Below are 7,646 nucleotides of genomic sequence, written 5' to 3' on the forward strand. Positions count from 1 at the left end.
TGGCCCTTTAGAACAGAAGGACTTATTACCCCAGCCTCTGAGAGTCCCTCAGCACAGAGCCCTTCGCTGTCCACCCTCTAGGAATTGTGTTGACTGAAGTGGATTACCTCTTTGGAAAGTCACATCACCTTCTTCATCTGAGTAGTCCTCAAGCAATTTCTGGTTGGCACAGAGCTACAAAGATTGGTCTTCCTTCCCCACTTGGAACAAGGTTAAAAACCTATCCTAGCTTCAGAGTTCCTCATGGGTTGGTTGAAGGATTCCTTGAGATCATACTGTAGTCTAATTTCCTTCTCAGTGCAGGACTTCTTACACTCTATTCCATCCACATGGGTAGATCCCATGAATACTCCTAACAGATTTCCTGCATGCTAATCTTCATCTTAGGATCTGCTTCCAACGGCACCCAACCAGTGGCAGGTCATGAGTAAATAAAGAATACCCGCTATTTCTGTTTCTATTAAACATTCTGCTGAAGGTCCTAGTCAATGCAAAAAGACAAAAATAAAAAAGATATAACTCTATACAAGCCATCCCAAAAGTCAGTGTCATATGTCAATAATCATTTATTCTCTGTTATGTGTCTACCGATTAGTGTTTGATCTGGTTGAGAATTCAGGTTGGCTCCTAAAAGAGGGTTAATCCAGGTCTGCTTCATGTATTTTTCATTACTAGTGAAAAACCAGTGGCTACCCATTTTCTTTTTTTCTCAAGTAGTGGGGAAAATGCATGTGCAAGCCCACCACAAGCCTCTTCTTACATCTACAAATATCTCCTTAACCAAAGCTGGTCCCATGGCCAAGTCCAATATCAAAGAGGAGAGAAGTAACTTCCTCCCGTGAAGGCTGTAGAGGGAAAGGAGAGAATGAATGACTATTTTCTAAGTAATAATTATATTTACCACATTTATCAAGTTGGACACCATTGGGTACTTTTGTGTTCATATAACATAAAAATGAAAAATTACAAACATGTATAAGTTCTTATAATATTGAATAAGCCTACAAGTTGCAAGGTTAAGCAAATAGATTATATTAAAATTTTCATTTTATAAACTTTTACTGAATTCTCACTTTATAATAGGCCTTGAGCTAGTAAGCATTGTGGGTGACACTGTATTATGGAATAGGATACTTTCTCTCCAGATCCTAGTAACTAGGTTGTGAAAAACAAAAGTGTTCAGAATAACTAGTTTGAGGAGAGGATTGCTTCCACTTGAATATGGGAATATTTCTTAAGAAATATTTCTTAAGAGTATTTCTTTTTATATATACATGGAAAACATACAAATATTTAAAATGCCATTATCTCTTTGTTATATGTCTTTTAAAAATCATTTTTAATCTGAATATAGCTGTCTTTTAAAATTTTTATAACCAGGGTAAACATGCTATCATGTAATTTGCTTTTTCACATTTCATTTATGGATGATTTTCCATATATCAAGATATTGCACATTTTTGAATTTTTAGTGACAGTATCCATTATTATATATGGACGACTCAGTTGAGGTTACCAGTTCTCAGTTTTCAGATTGGACTGATTTTCAAATTTTCACTGTTAAATTTTTCATCTTCAAAAGTATGTACATATATGTGTCTGCTTCATATTCTCAATTTGGGTTATTTTCTCATAGTGTATTTTTAAAATATAAGCCTAGTGGTGGGTATTAAGGAGGGCACGTATTGCATGGAGCACTGGGTGTGGTGCATAAACAATGAATGCTGGAACACTGAAAAGAAATAAAATAAGATAAAAAAAAAAACCTTTATTTTAGAATAGATTTAGATTTATGTAAAAATTGTGATGATAATGTGAAAAATGTGATTTATCTCCTATGTACACAAACCTTTTCTCACAGTGCAGGGGAGGGAGGATACACGCTTGGATATGGTAGGCCCTCCACATTGTGGAATCTCTTGCCTATGGAGATTCATGAAATTGCTAGAATCCTGACTTACCGTCTAAGAGTTTGATTTATCGCTACACTTGAGGCTTAAATCTTCAAACTCATCCAGATGAGTTTTTCTTTTCTGCATATGCTTTAAGTGATTGTATTTGGAGTAATTTAACTGACGCCAGTGATAAAATAATACAGTAATGAAATGGTATTAGCATTTACCAAGAGTCTGCTAACTATCAAGCACTGTGCTAGACACAGTGCTATATTATAACATTTAATCCCAACAGTAACCCTAAAATAGAGGTATTGTAACACTTTATAAGAAAGAGATTTCAAAGCATCTGGCTTGTAAATAAAGAAGTCAGGGAATTCCTTGAGCTTTAGCTGCAAAGCATACCCTAATTCCACTCCAGACTAAGGATAGTTTGAAACAAGGCCACAATAATTATATTTGATAATTTTTTAAAGATTTTATTTATTTATTTATTTGACAGAGAGAGAGATCACAAGTAAGCAGAGAGGCAGGCAGAGGAATAGGGGGAAGCAGGCTCCCTGCTGAGTAGAAAGCCTGATGCAGAGCTTGACCCCAGGACCCTGCTCCATCCCAGGATCCTGAGATCATGACCTGAGCTGAGGGCAGAGGCTTAACCCTCTGAGCCACCCGGGGGCCCCTATTTCATAATTTGTTAAACATATGCACAATACCTTGGACATAGTGTCCTGTGGAAATGGAACAAACAAAAAAATATTAGACCTTATCATGGATCAAATTTGTGGAAGTTACATTTATTTGTAGCCTAAATTCTCCAATAAATCTAAAAGTACACACACACACACACACACACAATTTTTAACCACATGCCAGCTAATTTGCACACTTCACATGTTTTGTTATTCTCAACAAAGACTGAGCTGGTCATAAATATTTTATGAAATCTTCATGTGTTGTAGCAGAGTTTAATTTTCATACAAATTAGAATTCAACTGGAACAGAGCACTGTGATATTTGGGCTTTATATTTACAAAAGCCATATGATGACTTATTGACGTGAAAATGGGCTTTAATATTTCCTGAGACTGCATATTGCTATCTCTAGGATAACTAAGGATCTATGGTCAGCAGGAAAGGAGTATTTCATTTCTCTCTTGTCTTTAAATCCATCTTTAGTTTTCCTACATTTCCTGTATGGAAAACATCCATTTATTCTTCTGGAGATTTTATTTTTAAACTCTACCATTTTGCTTAGCATTTATTTTAGTGAAGGCATATCTTGGCCACTAAAAACTATAATTAAATAACTGCAGACAAATTTTTGGTTTGAGTTGAAGAAGAAAAGAACATGTTCTACAATTGATTATGAAGCCCTAGTTCTGTCTTTTGAGGGGCTGATTAGGAAGAGACATATTCTTGTCCTTCTTAATATAAATAGGGTTTAAAGACGCAAACAAAGAAAAAATCTAAAATTGGTCTAATGGGAGCATGTGTACAGAGTTTCTTTGATATATATGTAATGCTTTTTTAGCTATAACCCCAAAATCAAATCTATGAGCAGTGTCCCTCCTATAGACTCTAGACTCAGAAAGGAATATAATCTTTATTCATGTCTCTCTCTGTTTTTAAGAAGATACAAATGCCAGGACCACAGCAACTGTTATTAACATATGACATTCCAAATTCTCAGCAGTGGTTGTCTTTTCTATTAAGCAGAATTTCTTTATTCACACCACCTCCTCTTACACCTTCCCAACCTCATCTGTAAAATGCACAGTTTTGCACAATATACTCAGGACACTTCCTAACTCCCTGGTGTTCAGTCCCTAAGTTCCTTTGGTTCCAAATTCCTTTCTCCTTGGAATCCATTCAGGAAGTTTCCTTCTTTCTTCGGAGGGTAGGGGAGGAGAAAAACAAAACCAATTGGGCAAAAGGGGAGGCAGAAGTCTGTGAACCCCCTTGGTTAACAATCTTTATCCAATTTAACATTAAAGAAATGTGTTGTTTAAGAGGAATGTATCATAGTTACAAACTTCAAATTGTCTTTTCTCATTTTCTTGAAGGGGGTGATAGTGAAAGCCAAATTTAAACTCTAAACTCAGATATGCCAAAAATAAATATTTTTTTCTTTATAATTGAGGAAAACTTCAAATTCAGAATTGCCTCTAAAAGTCATACCACTTTTCTTCTAGGTTTGAAGTTTATTTGTGGTGAACTCCCATCTCCGTTCAGGGTAGACTCTGTCTATTCTATATGTGAGCTTCCTTCCAGGGCTTCCTATCCCCGTGCTAGAGATCTTCCCTAATCCACCTCCCTTTCAATCACAGGGTCATGACTCAAAAAGGCAAACTGCATGTAGCTGAATTTCTTTTACCCAGATTCACAAATTTTTAACATATACGCTCCATCTTTTTAATTTTTAGCTAAACCATTAAAAGTAGACAAATTAGCCATACCACTTATTCTTTTTTAAAAGCTTCTTAAGGATTTTTTTTTAAGTAATCTCTATACCCAACGTGGAACTCGAACTCACAATCCCAAGATCAAGAGTCACATGCTGTACCGACTGAGCCAGCCATGTGCCCCCATTATACTTAATTCTGTAATACCTAGGCACTCATCTCCTAGGAATAAGGACATTCTTTCACTTGACAAAATGCCTGTATAAAACTTATTAAATTCAATATTTAAATTACAGTATTATCTAATATCTTATTCACATTCAATTCAATTCCGGTTGTCCAAATAATGTCTTTTATAGAGGAAATTCTTTCACTTCCTTTCTCCTCTCCTCTGACTAGCTGGAATCTGGTCAATGATTATAGAAGTCTCTTTTGATAAATGAGATAATTTAATATGTAACCTCTGAACTGCTTTTTAGTTCAAAATTCAGTTCAGATTTTCACACATTCATGGACATTTCATTTCCAAGGTGCTTCCGACTGGCATATTCCATAGTGTGGTGGTTAGATCCCAAACATGGCCCTAACAATTCCTGTCTTCTTGTCTGCACACCACTGCACTCCTCTCCCCTTGAATCAAGGCTGGTTTTCTGACAGGCTCTGACAAAAATAACAGCAGAAGTGACTTTCTGGGACTTTTAAATCCAGGTCTTGAGCGTGCTGGTAGCCTCTACTTCTTGACTCTTGGAATGTTTCTTCTTGAGACCTAGTCGCCATGCTAAAAGGAAGCTCAAGTGTCCCTGTGGAGAGTTCTATGTATAAGAGAACTGCTCCTCGTGGCCAGGACTAACTGCCATTCACATAATATGTACATTTTCGATTTTCCAGCCATCCCAGCACCCCATCAACAATATACCAAGCAGAATTTTACAGAAGACTGACAAATTACGAATTATTATTTTTAGCTACATTTGCTTATGTAGCCATAGATTGCTACAACATATGCTTTATAATTTATGAATCATAATCTATAATAGAATCGTACATGACATCATACTCCAAAAATGTTCTGGCAAAAAGAGTAGGAAATACATAAGTTTAAGCCAGTGACAAAGTCTAAAACATTATTCATTGAGTTTCCAGAGTTTTTATTCATATATACCAGCAAATGAATAAAATGTATTGTTACCAAAATGGGATCATTCTTTAAATACTATTTTGTAACCTGATTTTATAATTTAAAAACGTATCTTCACATCAGTAATTATAAATCTTTCTTATCATTTGTACATGTTGCAAAATATTCTATTGTGTGAGTGAGCCACATTTAACATTTAACATTTAACTTTGCAGATTTCCATTATTGTAAACACAATGACAACATAATAAATAAATTATGTAATCCTGAACATCTATTTTCCTATTTCCTTGAAAAATTTTTGAGTCAGAGATCGTGAATATTATTAAGCCTTTGGATATACATTCCAAATTGTCCTCTATGGAAGTTTATAACAATTTATACCCTCCAAAGCAGTGTATGAAGGTCCTATTTTCTAACTTGTTGTACTTTTGTGACATAAATTAATGTGTAAATACATGATTACCCATGATTTTTATTTAACATGAGAGTGAAGCAACACCATTCTTCCAACTTCCTATTCAAGCTGACCTCCAGGAAATATAAATTGCTTGGATTTGCTCAAATATGAATAGATTGGCTTAAATATATGCCACTCAAATTACTTCTCAAGATGTACACAATTCCCAAAGCTCCATTGTTTGCAGAGTCTATTTGAATCCTCTTGTCAGTATCCAGACAGTATTCAAAAGAGCGCACAGTTCTGAACTTACCCTTGCAAGATGTCTTAGAAGGGTCTGTTCTCAGCAGCAGTGTACCTCCCTCCTTTGATCTGCAGGATTCCCATTAAACGTGTCCTCGTGTGGCATGGATACCTGAATATTGTCATGGGAATTTTTGAAAACAAAATTAAAGGGGCAAAGGCATAGAATACTTTGCTAATATGTATTTCACATGGAAACGGGCTTTGCAACATCCTGTAACATCCGCTGATATTCTGATAATTATGCCTGCATTTTCCTATTTTTAGCCATCTCATATCTCAGAATTGTCTGTAGATCACCTTACTGGCAAACAAGAATATTCCTGAACATGTTTATTTTGGTAAGGTTTTCTTTTTTTGAAAAATTTCTTTTTTCCAACTCTGGGATTTCCCCAGTTTGGATTTTCTGGTGGATTTCTGCCATCCGGGTGATGGGTGAGAGCTTTCCACAACACTGGAAAAACAAAATAGAAACTGCAGATGAACTTTGCTAAAAGGTCAGCCAGCAATAATAAAGAAACTAGGACAAGCAGGCAAGTTAAGAAACCGGTAGAGATAAAATATACCATAATCTCAGGTTAGTTCTATGCATTTTCTTTCTTAACAAAATAAAACAAATTCCTAAAAAGACCACGTAGAATAAACACAATATCATGACCTTTTGTAAATTTAAGAAGTGAAATAGCAGAGAATGGCCTGGTAACAAGGAAAGAAAAATAAGGAACTAGGGTTGCCCTTTTGGTTTCCTCCTACTGTGTGAGAGAACATGGTGGGCAAAGTGAGGTGGAAAAAGACAGCTCCCCAGCTAGAGTCTGGAATCCTTCTGTTAGAAATTCAAGATGATTTACAGCTAATTTTATCTGTCTTAAAAAGTTTCCGCAGAGGAACAACACAGATCTCTGGGAATTTCATGCTCGCTATCAAGATGGGGAAGCTAAAACGCTATTAAAAAGCATGATCAGTCAGAGGCAGAATTGGTTGCTCTGCTCTTCCTTTCTCTTCCACAATTCTCTGATAACTTGGAGTCTGGTTTTTCTTCTTTACTAGGAAGAATAAGAAAGGAAAGGGGGCCTCTAGGAATATTTACACCCACCAGAGTCTTTAATTTAAAAGAAATCATAACCTCAGAGGAGGTGATTCAGTATGTTTTCTTTTTTGTTGTTGTTTATTAATGGAGTAGAATTGATACATAATATGTTACTTAATGTTCTCTTAATCGGAAATAGCTTTTTTAGTTTTCTCTTTGTGTGAATCCTTACATTTTCCCTCTGACTCTAACTTATTTTTTAAATTATGTTCAGGTAGCCAACATATAGTACATCATTAGTTTTTTATCTAACTTATTTTTTAAATAAATTTAACTGACTATAAGTGAGGAAGCAGGCACATATGCATTGAGATTTCATAGAAAATATTTTTTTATATATGTATCGAAGTCATTATTCATAATCTACAGCACCTGCATTATCTGCCCCTGACTGGATCTTTGGAGTCATCTCCTCCCACTC

General features: G+C 35.5%; 1 long non-coding RNA gene across 1 annotated transcript; it reads right to left on the reverse strand.

The window, feature by feature from the left end:
* Positions 1-548: 548 nt before the first annotated feature.
* Positions 549-6,335, reverse strand: LOC131825894 (uncharacterized). Its single transcript, XR_009351360.1, has 2 exons — positions 6,149-6,335; positions 549-845 (listed from the first exon to the last, which is right to left on the reverse strand). It is a non-coding gene; the product is annotated as an uncharacterized LOC131825894 (long non-coding RNA).
* Positions 6,336-7,646: the final 1,311 nt, after the last annotated feature.

Source organism: Mustela lutreola, chromosome 2 (genome assembly GCF_030435805.1).
Source record: "Mustela lutreola isolate mMusLut2 chromosome 2, mMusLut2.pri, whole genome shotgun sequence".
Classification (NCBI taxonomy): Eukaryota; Metazoa; Chordata; class Mammalia; order Carnivora; family Mustelidae; genus Mustela; species Mustela lutreola.